General features: G+C 41.5%; 1 protein-coding gene across 1 annotated transcript in view; it reads right to left on the bottom strand.

Moving 5' to 3' along the window:
• Positions 1 to 15898, bottom strand: part of LOC121137645 (synapsin-1-like) — a 29243-nt gene that overhangs the window by 11667 nt on the left and 1678 nt on the right. The window lies entirely within an intron of this gene.

Raw genomic sequence — 15898 nt, forward strand, 5'->3', positions numbered from 1 at the left:
TGATAGCATTTTCCACTGCAGCGACTCTTGTAGATCCTAGTAAATTGGCATTTAGCTAACTGCTGAGGAAACTCCAACACTAAGCCGATCCCAGGCCTCACAGAGTTCCTTCACCACAGCCCCCCTAGGAAGGAACCTGCTTGCCTTCTGTGGCATGACGGAGAAAGAAAAAGCCTTGGCAAAATAGTCCCAACTTCACAAGCAGCTCATCTCCCTAGCCTCTCTCTCCACAGGAGTCCTAAGGCAGCATGGTGTGTTCTCTCGGGAGAGTGAGAAAGAGGAGACTGAACAAGAACAGCCTGACAAGGCTTCACTCCAGGAGACTATTTCAGGATGAGAAGATGTTTAGTAGGTGTGATTAACTTGAGTCGAGTACCCACTAAATGAAAGGTGATTTTCAGCATGTGTTCTGGGGAACTAAGGGGCTTGCTGAAGAGAAGACCAGAGTAAGTGATGTCTGATACGCTGTACCAGGCAACTTTCCCTTCATACTTGGAGGAAACATCACTAATCAGCCACAGCACTGAATGCCCAGCCCTTCTCAAGGAAGCAACCCACAAACCACTACCAATTAAGGGATCTGTACACTCAAGATGAGCTCCATGCACCATGCCAGACTCAAGATGAGCATTGACGTTGGACATAAAATTATTAGGAAACATTTATTTTCCTTTGTAAGCTAGCTGGTCTAATCTCCTAGAAAGAAAGAGGGAGAGTGCCAAGCAAGACAAGTGTCAACTATAATCCCCTTTGCAGTGGGCATTTCCATCACTCTCTTAAATACTTCCTTTGTCCCCATGGTTACCCTTTGCAGGGGCATTGTCACCGTGCCCTTCCCCTTTCAGGTGAAGACACTGGCACTCAGAGAATTAATTTTTCTTCCAAGACACGGTTTCTCTGTGTAACAGTCCTGGCCGTTGTGGAACTCAGCTTTGTGTACTATGCTGGCCTTGAACTCACTGAATCCGCCTGCCTCTGCCTCCCAAGTGCTGGGATTAAAGGCGTGAGCCACCACCGCCTGGTAGAAGTGATTTTTTTTTTTAACCAGAGAGCTTGGAAGCAGCAGACCTGATGACAAGTCTAGTCTTCTGATTCCAAACCCAAAATTCATTTTTCTAAGCCATTTCCAAAAGTGGGAGACAACTTTAAAGAGTTTCTTATTTCACATTTATCTTTTATTTATGGAAAGTAATGATAGTTTTGTATTTTGGACATCACCTAAAAATCTTCCTCTAAGGTATATAGTGTATAGAAACTGAGATTGAATTAAAGAAAGTAATAGCTTAAATATGTACAAACCATAGCAGGTGGCCTTGCACTGAATACATCCTCTTATTGGTGGGACAAAAGGAAACAATTTCAAATAAGTAGAGTTTACTGCACTCCTTAAAGCTCAAACTAAGAGGTAGTTGCCAAAGTAGACACGCTGGTAGAGAGAAAGCTCCTACAGCCTGTGGGCTTCAGAAGCCACACTCTTGGGAAACCTTCTTTGTGCTAATCAAGTACTCTCTCAGCTTTAAAGTGAGTTTTCTGTTCTCAGTAAACTGAGATCACAGTTGGTAATTAACAAGTCCTACACTTCATTTCCTCCAGGTCAGGTTGTGTGCTTTTAATAGTGACAATTAACTACCAACATGCACAATTAAGTCTCGCAAAAGAACTGAAAGTTGACGAGAAACCAGGGAGCCAACTTCCTTTCCCAAACATCCTAAGATGGTAGAAAGAAAGGGTGGCTGGGCCAGGGGGCAAACACTGAGGGGCTTGCACTTTTCCCACAACTCTTGTAAATAACTTAAGGCATAAATGTCCTAATCACCTGGAAAGGTAACTTATTTTCACTCCCAGTGACAGTGGACGGGCATCATCCAACTTTCCAGAATAATCTGTTGAAATAACAATGCCAGAGTGTAGGGAGAGATCTTAGATACCTGTGCCACTGACCACACCCACTTTGGGCATGGCTACAGGTGCATACGGATGTGGGAAATAAAGGGCTGTGCAGAGGGACACTGACTCTCTTGGGGTTCTGGTGGGATCTGGGAGAGCAGCGAGCGGACCTTTGGTTCTCAGCTTGTCATGTAAATGACTTCTCCCTAAATAAACAACATATGACAACCTACCCTGTGTAGCTTAATATTCCCTGATATCATCAGAGTACCTGTCTAAAGAAAAAAATTTGTTGTTTTGTGTGTGTTTGTTTGTTTGTGGTTTTTAGAGGAATTCTATCAACATCCAGCCAGATTTGGCCATTATTATCTGCTGCTGCTATTATCAACAAATAGTACTACTGTCCCTCTTGATTTCTATGACATACTCCCCCAATAAACACACACACACACACACACACACCAGTATTTCTGAAATTAGACTACTACTTACACCACCATTCAATGTGCTCTTTCATTTTCTTTCCCCATTGCATCTCATTCCTGATTTCCCCTTGAAATTGAGTAAAAATAATATTCACAAGTGTTTATAGAAATTGGAGGCCTGTCATAAATTTAGAAATACATAAGCAGTCAAGAGTGGTGTTAGATATATTTAATTCTGGCACTGACAAGGCAGAGGCAGGCATATCTCTGAGTTAGAGGTCAATCTGATCTACAAAGATTAGCCAAAGCTACATGGTGAGACACCCTGGTGTGTGTGTGTGTGTGTTTGTGAGAGAGAGACAGACAGACAGACAGACAGACAGACAGACAGACAGACAGACAGACAGACAGAGAGATCTGAGTTAGAGGTCAATCTGATCTACAAAGATCAGCCAAAGCTACATGGTGAGACACCTGGTGTGTGTGAGAGAGAGAGACAGACAGACACAGAGAGAGAGAGAGAGAGAGAGAGAGAGAGAGAGAGAGAGAGAGAGAGAGAGAGAGAGAGAGAGAGAGAAAAGAAGAAGAATGAGGAGGAGGAGGAAAGGGAGAATAGGGAGGGAGGGAGGGAGGGAGGGAGGGAGGGAGGGAGGGAGGGAGGGAGGGAGGGAGGGAGGAAAACAATCAAATATGAGTCTTTCAAGTCTTTTCCCCATGCATCCCACACCCATATACAAACACACACCCTTGCATCCCATCTATGCTGGATACTTTTATGTCAACTTGACAAAAGCTTGAGTTATGTGAAAGGAAGGAACCTCAACTGAGAAAATGCCTCCATAAGATCCAGCTTAGGGAATTTTCTAGGCAATTAGTGACTGATGTGAGAGGGCCCAGTCCACGGTAGGTGGTACCATCCCTAGGCTGGTGTCCCTGGGTTCTATAAGAAAGTAGGCTGAGCAAGCCATGAGGGACAAGCAAGCAGCCCCCTCCATGGCCTCTGCATCAGCTCCTGCCTTCAGGTTCCTTCCCCTTCAATGAAGGACTACAGTGCCAAGTAAACCCTTTCCTGCCCAAGCTGCATTTGGTCACAGTGTTTTGTTGCAGCATAAAAACCATAACTAAGTCACTATCGTATGGATAAAGCCCAGGTATCCATGGATGTATCACAAACACTCAACAACTGAGCTATAGCGTAAGCACTCAGAATCATTTATTTTTAAACTATTAAATACTCACATATTTTCTGAAGAAAAGCACATTACAATAAGAGACCAAGCCTGAGCTGAACTCAAGGAACCCAGTAACAGAGAGGGAGGATGGCTGAGCATAGGGGTTAAGACTGGGCTGGTTTAACCCACAGAAACAGCTAACCTGAACAAGGGTTAGCTCTTGAACCCCAGACTGATGGCTCAGAATCCAGCATGGGACTGATCCAGACCCCCTGGATGTGGGTGTCAGTGAGGAGGCCTAGGCAATCTATGGGGCCTTGGGTAGTAGATCAGAATTTATCCCTGGCATACAAATAGACTTTGGGAGCCCATCCCACAATGAGAGATGCTCTCTCATCCTGAACTCTTGGGGGAGGGCCTAGGCCCTGCCCTGGATGAAATGACAAACTGTGGACACCCCCCATGAAGAGCCTCAACCTCCCTGGGGAAATGAGTGGGGATTGGTGAGGGGGCTTGGTGGGAGGTCCTGGGAGGAGGGGAGGGAGAGGGAGAGGGAGCTGGGATTGACATGTGAAGCAACCTTATTTCTAATTTATATTCAAAAATAAAGAAAAAGGGGTTAAAAAAATAAGAGACCGAGCAAGCAGAAAGAAAAATATCTCAATAATCAAACAACTACTACTGTGTTCCAAAGGTTAAAATCATACTATCAAAAAAGAATAGAACACGGAGATCCAGAATCTCACAAATGGACATATTCAACGCTCATTTGTCTTTAATCTCAATAATTCCATTTTTTAGTGTGTTAGGTTACAAGGTCATAATGTTCCTCTAGATGCTGACTGCTCATGTAAATTATAAATAAGGTTTTGTGATAGTGAATTATAGGGTAAGCCATTCATCTACCTGACAGAGTTACCTATAAAGAAACAATTACTCTACCTCTGAGATGGGATGTCACAGAAGGAATGGCTTCTAGAAGCTCTAATTAAAACGGCTTAAATTTTATGCAGTATAAAATTCCAAAGCAGACAAAGCTAATCTTGTTGATTTATCAAAACAGTGGCTGTTTAATGATAAGGGGCAGGATAGCGATGAAGAAAGAGCTTGGGTGTCTTCCTGAAGCAGATAAGGCTTTAGACATTTTTTTTTTTTTTGCCTTTATTTGTGGTGGGCAGGTAAGAAGTGGGTGGATGTATACACCACTGTGCACAGTCAAGGTCAGAGACAAGCTGTAGGAATGAGCTATGGGTCCTGGGAATTGAACTCAGGCTGGGCAGCAAGAACCTTTATCCACTGAGTCATCTCAGCAATGTTATTTTTCCTGACTTAGGGAGTGACTGCCCACGTGTGCTGATAATAGAGCATCCATGAGCTGTGCACTTACAAATTGTGTACTTTCTTTTAGGTTTAGGAGTTGGGGAGATGGCTTAGAGATTAAAAGGGGGTACTGTCTTCCAGAAGGCATGAAGTTCAGTCCCCAGAATCCATACTAGGCAGTTCACAACCACCTGTAACTGAAGTTCCAGGGAAGCCTACCTCTTTCAGCCTCTGTGATCACCCACACTCAAGTTCACATGACTGTATGCAGACACAATGTACACACATAATTAAAAGTAAACCATAAATATAGATTTAAGAGATAAAGACAACCATCAATGACTTCCTATGATACTCTTTGTTGACCAAATTTGTTGAACTTCACATCAACTGTACTAGTGACTTTGATAGTGCATTGACTGGGAATAAATGTTGATCTTATAAGCATTAATCTTGATATTCTCCAAAGTCATTATCTGTTTTCTAGCATTATCAAAATAGAACACATTTCTATATAAATGACAATTTTGGTCATTATCAAAGAATAGCCATAAGCATGGACATAGGGAATATTGATTTTGTGTTGCAATGATGTTTCTATTGATGTGAAATAGATTTTGTAACATTAGCTGCTGCCTAACATACATAATTGGCTCTAGAATTGAGCTATTTAGAAGACTTGTTAGATTTCCTTTGCCATAACAAAATACCTGATATAATTAATTTATAAAGAGAAGAGGTTTATTTGGGCTCAGTTTTCAAAGTTCTGGTCCATGATCAGTTCTAGCAAGCAGCTCATCTAGAAATACATTACAAGCAAAATCAGTGATGACCTAAATCCTTTCCTGAGGCCCTACCTCTCAAAAGTTATACCACCTTCCAGTAGTGGTTCAACTTGTTTCTAAAGACTGGAAGGGTAAATTAAATAGCGATGCTCCAGCACTACAGCAGAAGAGGCCTGTGCCTGAGCTGGTTCAGATGAAGCTAACCCACAAACCCATCCTGGATGTCACATAAATGGAAACTTTTTCTAAAAAGTTTTTCTGCAAAGAGCATTTTCTGATTGTACTATTTTCTCCTGCAGAGTGGTCTCCAGGCCATAAACTAGGGTTGCCACTCAATTATCAGAGAGTGAATAACTTTGCAAAATTAGGCTCCCCAACAGACTTCTCTCTTCCTTAAAAGCAGTCTGCCAAAATAAGAGTCAGATTGAAATCTTCATTTTAAGAACAATCTTGGTTTATTTTATTCTTCTCCAGTTTCAGATCTATCATTGTCAGAAGTTTCTCCTTTTGACAGCTGTCAGGAGATTTTCTCGGTTTGGGATAGGGGAATCAGAAGGGACGCCTCCTGTTTCTGTTCCTGTCTTAGATTTACAAAGGGTTTCGTTTTGTGAATGTTCTTTGGACCACAGGAACCAAGCAGTGAGGAAAAGAGGAAATTCAACACTTACAGAAACCACTCTTGGCACAGGAACACGGAATACCTGAGTAGCCTCTTCAGCACAGCTAGCCCACCCTTGACCAGCCCCTGACAGAATTTATCAACACAGCTGTCTTAATGCAGTTCTGACTACCAGAAGTTCTCATGTTGAGATGGGAAATCTCTTATCTTTGACACCCTGTACAGTAACCTCAAAGATATGCAGACAAACACTGTACCACAAAGTCAAACCTGTCGTTTAGAAGAATGGCCCTGAAGTACAGTTCTTATGTCAGGATGGAGGGGTACAAGAGATGGGGCCATTTTTATCCATCGTTGTTTGATTTTGAACTTGTAGCAGTTGCGTATTTAGAATTATTAATTAAGATAATGGTTATCCAAAACAGGGCACTATAGTTTTTTTTATATTAAATATACTATTTAGAACTGGAACAATAATAGCTCAGTTGACAAAGTACCTTAGTTTGATTACCCCAAGCCTATGTTAAAGAAAGTCTAGACTTGACAGTGTGCACTTAAAACTCCAATGCTGTAGGTGACAGAAAAGTGTGATTTGGGATCTTGCTGATCACTCAGACTGTCTGGCAAGTTCCAGACCAAAGAGACCTTGTCTCAAAAGAAAACTGGCTCTACCACCCGCAGAACAACACCTGAAGTTGTCCTTTGATATCCATGTGGTCATGTATACACATGTACACACACACACACACACACAAGAACATGCACACATTTGCACATACACAAAAAATAACCATCTCACAGACTAAACACACTAAGAAAATGAATATTTTCAGAAGCACATCTGGACATACAGAATCATTGACAGGTAATAATTACCTCCAAAGTCCACACTCCAGGGTGTTTTGACAGTATAGGTCCACATTACTCAAAGAGATGAAATTTAATAGTGATAAATATTTTACAAAATTAAACAAGGTGTCTGAGAGCTGATGGTAGAGAATAAAAATTATTCTGGATAAAGTACTGTCACTTATGTTTGTAATACCCTAAGCAAGTTGTATGGCTCTGTAAGGAAAGAATTAGCCTCCTCATTTGGGAATTTAGTGGTGTTTGGAATGCAGAAAGTGACAATGTAGCTGAAAATGGATTGGCTTTGGGGCTTGTTCCGCTTTATAAATAATAATGAACCTTTTCCAGCATGAAGTAATGTGAAATGAAAAAAAATCTGTCCCTGGAGTACAAAATTACCTCGGAACCCAATTTGCATTTTTCCACTCCAAGCATATTTTCTGAGAGTTGGATATGTGAGGGAAGCTGCTGTATGATAATTAATTTTAACAAGCACTCAGAAAACTGAACTGGACAGTGCTTAAGCAGCCTTCTACCCAGTACGAATTCAAGCTACACTTTTTTGTTAAAGAACAATTGCTGTTTAGTAGTTTTAAGTTATCTGTCCTGTACCTTATTGTGTTTTTCTTTCCTTTCTTCTGATTCCTTACAAAAAAAGGTCTGTGTGGTGTGCATCCCCACGGAAAAGGACACGGTGTCCTGCTCTGCTATCCTGGAGTCTATCATTCTCTACCTTACTCCCTTGAGACAGAATCTGTCCCTGACTGAGGCTGGCAGCCAGCAAGCAATCCTCCTGTTTCCTACCAACAGTGCTGCTGTCAGAGGCACTCACGTGGCTATGCAGACCTTATGTGTTTATGCTGGGATCTGAACTCAGGTCCTCACGCTCGCACAAGTGCCCTTGCCTCTGTAGCCAAGATTCCTTTTTTCTTTTTAATTATATGAGAGTGCAAGGGCAGATTGTAAAACCTCAAGATGTGGAAGAGCCATGTGTGGTGGCACAAATCTGCAATTCTAACATGGCAGGCCAGCCTGGGTTACACAGCAAGAGATCTTCTCTCAAGGAAGAGGGGGCAAGGAATGGAGGAATACTGCATGGTTTTCAGTCAGGACTTAGCTGGGTGGTGAAGTGTTTTGCCTAGGAAGCATAAGACCCTGGATTCAAGGTGGGGTGGGGGGATACAAAAGTACATACATTTCATCAAATGGACTTTTAACCCCTTCTTTAGATTATAAAACAAGTAAGACTCTATTGACTCACGATGTACAGTTAATTAGCAGGGAACATGTCTTTGAATCAGATTCTTATGTCATTTTCTGTACAGTGTCTTCTTTCCTTAAAGATCTACGTGGTAAAGGAAACAGAATCCAAGACATGACCAGCAGTGTGCAAACACTGCTTCTCCTCAAAGTGCAGAACACGGGATACAAGTGTGCAGACAATGGATCAATTAGGAGTAAGAAAATAAGTGTTGGTAAAATACTGTGATTTGAAGTAATGAAAGGCCTCCCATTTATCTCCCTAGTATTCAGTTCTATTTAGACTATGATGTCTCTATGTCTATAATTCATGTGAAATTTCAGTCTTAAATTTGCCCAAGTAGATATTCTGTAGTTTCTAGATAGGCAATTTAATATGACTATTTCTCCACATATTTCGAGAAGAAAGACAATTACACCACAGTCTGTCCCTTATGTTACTGAAATAGACTTTCCTGCCTGTAGTTCAGTACTTTACTCTTACAGAGAGAACTACCCTTGTGTGATGACAACTTATCACATTTCCTTGCATCTATAAAAACAACACTTAATTACATTTAATATACAAATCTCAAACTCAGGACAAACACTTTAGCTGTAAGTACAGGCCAAACCCATGTGTCAGCGTGTCTTTCTTAAGCGGGGTTCCTACTGCTGAGAAGAGACACCATGATCATAGCAACTCTTACAAGGAAAACATTCCATTGGGGGTGGCTTACAGCTCAGAGGTTTAGTCCACCATCAGCATGATGGGAAGCATAGTGGCACACAGGTGGATGTGGTGCTGGAGAGGTAGCTGAGAGCTCTACACCCGAATCAGTGAGCAGCAGGAAGTGACTGAAACACACTTCTTCCAAAGAGACCACACCTCCTAGTAGTTCCACTCACTCTGGTCCTATGAAAGGGGGGCATTTTTATTCAAACCACCACCTGGTTTCTTTTTTTTTTTTTTTTTTTTTTTTTTTTAGTTTTACAAGACAGGGTTTCCCCATGGCTTTGGAGGCTGTCCTGGAACTCACTATGGAGACCAGGCTGGCCTCGAACTCGCGGAGATCCGCCTGCCTCTGCCTCCCGGGAGCTGGGATTAAAGGCGTGCGCCACCAACGCCCGGCCACCACCTGGTTTCTTACTCATTTTGCTTGGCAGTGTGTGAAATATATAAATGGAAACCTTGATTGTGGAGTGGACTGCTGTTTTGTCACCTGAAAATCTAATGATGCTCAAATGAAGATTTTCTGTACTGTCATGTGAGCGTGTGTCATTTTTGGAGCTTAGTAACATTTTGCAAAGTGGGACAGACCTATACACTAAAGATATTTCTATTAATTTCTTATTTCTAATGGAAATTTTATGAATTTGCATCGTATTCCACATTGGGAACCTGCATGGATAATTGCTGTGCTGAGATGCAGAGAGAGATGAAAGTGATTCAAACAAGACTCTGTTTTTGAGGAAGCTCATTACTCTAATGAGGAGAGAGATGTGTATGAGTCTGCGTATGGACCCTGATTTGGTTGCTGGCATACAAAACTATTACGAACTTCAGTTGTGAAGTTAAACAAGAACCACCCCCTCCTTATTTTGCTTTTTTCTCATCCTCTCCTCTTCTGCTCCTCCCCTTCCTTTTCTGTCTCTGTCTCTGTCTTTGTCTTTCTCTGTCTCTCTGTCTCTGTCTCTCTTTGTCTCTGTCTCTTTCTGTATGTCTCTGTCTCTCTCTATCTTTCTCTGTCTCTGTCTCTCTGTCTTTCTCTGTCTGTGTCTGTGTTTCTGTCTCTGTCTCTCTCTCTTTCTCTCTCTCTCTCTCTCTCTCTCTCTCTCTCTCTCTCTCTCTCTCTTTCTCTCTCTCCACCATCTCTCTCTCTTTCCCTCTCAGTGTCTTCATCTTAAAACTAGGATCTCAGAACAGATTTGCTCACTGATCACCAACTGAGTATCCAGCACGTGGCATGAGTTAATAGTAGCTCACTTACCATGGGGAAGGCATCAGGTTAAACACTTTTCATGGATAATCTCATTTAGTCTTCAAAGAAAGATCATCTTGTAAAGGAAGAATTTGAGGCTACAAGATAATTAGTGATGCCACCAATGTATAAAATGTTTGAGCCAAATTTGTCTCAGTTGGCGTGACGGCAAAGCTCATGACTTTGCATTCTATATCCATCCCAACATTTTCTAAGCATTTCTAAGTATTAGATAACTACTATTTGCCCTAAAAATGTCAAGTGGAAAGACAGTTCAGCTTTTGTATTACTAGTGGAGGTTAAATATACACAAAGAAATGACTCATTCATTACAACTGGACAAATACAGGAAGGCTTCATAGAAGAGGTGGCCTATGGCAAGAGTTAAGATTTACTTACACAAGCCAGGCCTGGTGGTGGAAGCCTTTAATCCCAGTACTCAGGAGGAAGAGGCAGGTGGGTCTCTGTATGTTTGAGGCCAGTCTGGTCTACAAAGCGAGTTCCAGGACAGCCAAAACTGTTACACAGAAAAACCCTGTCTCAAAAAACCTAAATTAATTAATTGATTTATTAGTAAATATCTACTTATACGAAACTAAGAGGTAAGGATATTCCAAGCTAGGTACGTGGCCCACATAGTAGTTAGTCAGCACATGGATCAGCAAGAGAAAAGAGAAAGGCAATTAGGAGTGAACCCTTGAAAGCTAACTAGAACCAGGTTATGGTGAGGCTTTGAAGACATAAAAAGGATCCTAGACTCAAGAAAATGGGAAGTTACTGAAGTCTGGAGGACACAAAAGTGAAATGACTATTTGTTAAGAGAAGCTTTTTATTTTGCTAGCCGCTTTGGTTTATCCCCCGCCAGTCGCCTGGGCTCTGCCGCGCCAGCCTGGTTCTAGATCCGCATGAGTCCCAAATAAACACACAGGAGGCTATATTAATTATGAAGCTGTTGGCCTTGTTTGTCTCTTACTGGCTAGCTCTGCCTTAAGTAATTACCCCATAATTGTTAATCTAAGTATGTTTCTTACCGGAGAATAGTTCCCGGCATCCTACCCCCATGGCGTCACATGTCGACTCTCTTGTGTTTCCCCTTCCCAGAATCCTCCTCGACTCCTAGTCCCTCCTATCTAGGTTTTCTATTGGCCAGACAGTACTTTATTGACAAATGCACAGGCAAATAACAGGACTTCCCCAACAACTATTAACTTTGGTTTAAGGCATATTTATTTTGTTTGATTTTTATATTTTTAAAAACATAACCAGAAATTATATTCAGCCAGATTGGCAAATGCAAGATGAACATATGAAATTAGTATTGCTAGATGTCAGGAAAAATAGAAAATGTCATTTTTAGAAAAATGATTTCATAGCACATTAGAATATAATGGGAAAGCCTCACAAAATGTGTGAAATAATTTCTCAGATAAAATGATGTTAGAAACAGTGTATGTTGCTCTGCCATGCTCCTACCCAAGTGATGTACAAAAGCAGCTCGGGTCCAGTGAGCACTTCACACAGGCATCTCTAGAGAGTCAAAGGTAGGCCAGGGCCTATCTGGGTAGAAGAGAAAGGACCAAATTTGTCAAAATAACTCTTACAAGGAAAAAAAGCAAATGAAAGAACCCACTATGTTTGTTTTAACTAAATGACCTTAAGCTGGCCCTGAAATGTTAGTTGTCTGTTCCTCTGTTGAGTTAAACAACTAGTGAGAAGGGCAATAAGAAAGAAGCTAAGCTGGTGGCGAGAAAATGTAAGCTTCCCAGTGTAAAGAGAAGCTTTTTCATTGAGAGGAGCCTTCCCGCCGTCCTGGTTCTGGAGCCGCATCAGTCCCAAATAAACACACAGGAGGCTATATTAATTATGAAGCTGTTGGCCTTGCTTGTTTCTTACTGGCTTGCTCTGACTTAAGTAATTACCCCATAATTGTTAATCTAAGTATGTTTCTTACCGGAGAATAGTTCCGGGCTTCCTACCCCATGGCGTTACATGTTGACTCTCTTGTGTTTCTCCTACCCAGAGTCCTTCTGGACTCCTAGTCCCACCCATCTAGATTCCTATTGGCCAGACAGTGCTTTATTGACAAATGCACAGGACTTCTCCAACATCCCAGAGCTGCTCATTTGGTTTAAACCAGTGTGACTCTGACTCTTAAATGAAATGACTTTCAAAACAACCAAGTTTGGGGCAGGAGGATTGCTTCAAGTACCAGGCCAACCTGGGCTACAGAGTGATATCCTTTTGGGTTTGGGGGAGAAGGAGGAACAGGAGAAAACCGTCTCACGGATAACACTTTTCAGTAGTTGGAATGGTCTCAACTAGACTCGTGACTTTTCCTAATCACAATTTGTTAAAAAGCAAATGAATATGCAGGTAAAACTACAGGCATATGGTGTTGGGTTTCAAATAGTATGTGACAACACTGACAGTCAGTTTTTCATACCGTTACTAAATATAGAAAATCCTGCTTACCCAAGCCCCATTAGATGCAATAAAATATAAACATAGCTGCAAAATTGCTAATGGTTCCAAGTAAATGGTGACACGTGACAGAGGTGCTCAGGGCACATTTGAGCTAGCCTGGGAAGTGTGTGTGGTTGGAAAGGGTGCTTATCACTCTGACTCCTCTGCATGGGAACCAACACTATCAAATGCACTGTTGGCTGCATTTGTAATCTACCCAAGTATCCTATAGGCATGCACAACCACAAATTCTCTCTTCCTTTAAAGAAACAGAGTTTCATTTTCTCTTTGTGGTTATACATTATGTTTTGCTTTCCTATGTTTTATGATATGCAATGAGCTAGGAAATCCCTCCCCTGGAACTACTTTTGGGCTTCCATCAATAGAAACAGTTGAATATAACGTGCATAGCACCAATGTATAGGAACAAGATCTAACACCTGGTTAAAGGATGGCATTCCTCTCACTGAAGATATTGTTGATAAAATCATGAGTTCTGGGAGGAGCCAAAAAGAAATGTTATTGTGTCGTAATGATGTTTTCTTGCAATGCTACATTGTGTGTTCTTACACCTATAAAGTGTTGGCTCCAGACAGAAACTCCCTAAGCTTTTCTAAATCATTACATCACAGAGGCTCAATAAACTGGACATGTCTTATTTAAGTGTTGTTCCATTCATATTTCAACAAACAGCAATGTATCATAAAGTGAATATTTATTAAGTCTTCAATGATTAAGGAAGGCAACCACATACAATTACATTACCTAAGAGAAATTAAAATGGACTGTGTAGCTTATATAGCAATATTCTTCATCCGTGTCTGCCATGAAATTGTTAACTTGCAAGTCTCAGTCACATCTAATTTTCTGCAGTCTCTGTAAGTAGGAGCTAATCAGCAAGCCCTCTGTTCCAGCTCTGAAGCAACATGTATTACATTCCTGAAACATGTTAGCAGAGAAGAGGGAGAACAGCCTTCCTACTGGCATTTGCGATGAAGCAAGAAGGTTCTCTGCATTCTGACATACTTATTGGAACTGTAAGAATGTGTGTGGCATAAGAGAATTATAAGTCATTTATTATCACATCTGTTATCTCTGAGTAGTAGTTGCTGAAGCGAAAGTAAAGTCATCACTTCTACAACATACTGGTGTAAATCTGTAACTTGTTGGATTGCACACAGACCTAACAAAAACCAGGCAACAGATTACTGGGCATGCTATTTTGCTGCTGAGTGACTGTTTCCTGCTAAAAGAGCACTTACAAACTTCCTCTGCAGCTAGGCAAGACAGCTCCAGAAGGGTGGGACTGCAAAAGGAATATAATGTACTTGTGGTACTAATTTCTGCCCCTATTAAGAGGGCCACAGCTGTTTTGTTTTTCTGTAGGCATTTTGCCATCCACACACATGGGTAACAAAATGTCCCCTTGCCATGAATAAACAGTCCTGCCTAAAGGTCAGACTGGCCTCTCTTTCTGCTTTTTCTTCCCCCCTTTAAGCTACCCAAAGTAATCTAACACTGAAGAAACTGAAGCACCAAGAAGTGAAGAACTGTCCAAAGTTTAATGCTTAATCTAAGGCAGAGAATACTTAATGTCTGTCATGATTGCAGAGCCCAAACTATTATTCTGCTGTAACAGTCCGCTTGTTGGAAAGCCATTGCATGGCTGAATGTTAATTAAACATGGATAGTTCAAAATTTTCTATATAGGGTCTTTTAGGATGTTCATTTTGGTTGGAAATCTTGTTTTATGAGATGCCCCTTTGCCGCACCCACTGCGCAGCCTGTATTCCAGAATCTGTGGAGGGTGTCGAGGGTGTCGGGATTGATGACACAGAGACCAGAAGGCTCCTCAAGAAGGGTCTCCTTTATTCCTACTCTGGCTGGTTATTATATACCCTGACACCAGAGGCAGCGGTGGGTGGGTCTGAAGAGGCCTTTAGTCAGGGCGTTCCTGTGGGCAAGCCCTTTTCAGGAACTTATTGCCCCGGGCATTGTATTGTTTTTAGTAAACATGTTTTTAGTAAACATTGTCTTACAGCTGCCTGGTCCCAGGCTGATGGGGAAGTGGGTCTCTGGCCCAAGGTCTGGTGTCCCCACACCCCTTTTCCTTTTATTAGATGGAGTCTCATATGTACACCCCATCAAGAGCCATCAACCTGCTACATAGCCTCTCTTCTTCCCAGAGCTCTCTCTGTCCAGAGGTCCTGCTTAGCTATCGGCTGTTTAGCTTTTTATTAAACCAACCACAGTGACACATCTTCACACAGTATAAAGGAATATTCCACAACATATCATTATTTATTTCATCTCTTGTAGTCTTACAAATGGTTTTGTTTGTTTGTTAGCTTGCTTGCTTGTTGTTTTGTTTGGTCTGGCTTTTCAAGACAGGGATTTTATGTATAGCTCTAGCTGTTCTGGAACTCACTCTGTAGACCAGGCTGGCCTCCAACTCACATAGATCCACTGGCCTCTGCCTCCAAATGCTAGGATTAAAATTGTGTGTCACCGCCACCCTTCTGGTCATTCAGAATTTAGGTCTTTTATTTCATTATTTATCCCTGGGAGCGGGGAATGTGCCAGGGATGGGCCCAGGGAGTCACACATGCTAGGCAAGCCCTCTCTTTACCCACTGAGTACATCCCTTGTCCTTTCTTGGTTTGTTTTTATTTATTTGTTGTTTTTTATAAAACCTACTTATTCTAGGACTGATATAGCACAAAATCAGATATCTGGTAGACACTGTTTATTTTTGTCTCCAGGCAAAATTTTGAAGTAGGAAAAACTGGGGAGATGTGTTCTTTCCCCAGGCACTTAATTCAAGTTCTAGTCTTACTCTGAAGTGCAGTGTTAATTTTAATCACCACAGACAGGTTTTAAAAGAGAGGGGCTTACTTCAACAGACACCAAACAAAAGCCCTCTGCATCAAGTGGGAATCACAAAAAAAAAAAAAAGATCCAATCAATTACTTTGACAGCTTTGGATTACTACTAACAAATGAACACTGTGTGTGTGTGTGTGAGAGAGAGAGAGAGAGAAAGAGAGAGAGAGAGAGACGAAAACCTACTTAGTGAATTTTCATTGTGGGATATAGTATAAACACCGTCCTCATCTTGTACATTAGGTGGCTAGCCTCACTTGCTGACTTACCTGTAA

Source organism: Mesocricetus auratus, unplaced genomic scaffold (genome assembly GCF_017639785.1).
Source record: "Mesocricetus auratus isolate SY011 unplaced genomic scaffold, BCM_Maur_2.0 Super-Scaffold_6730, whole genome shotgun sequence".
Lineage (NCBI taxonomy): Eukaryota > Metazoa > Chordata > Mammalia > Rodentia > Cricetidae > Mesocricetus > Mesocricetus auratus.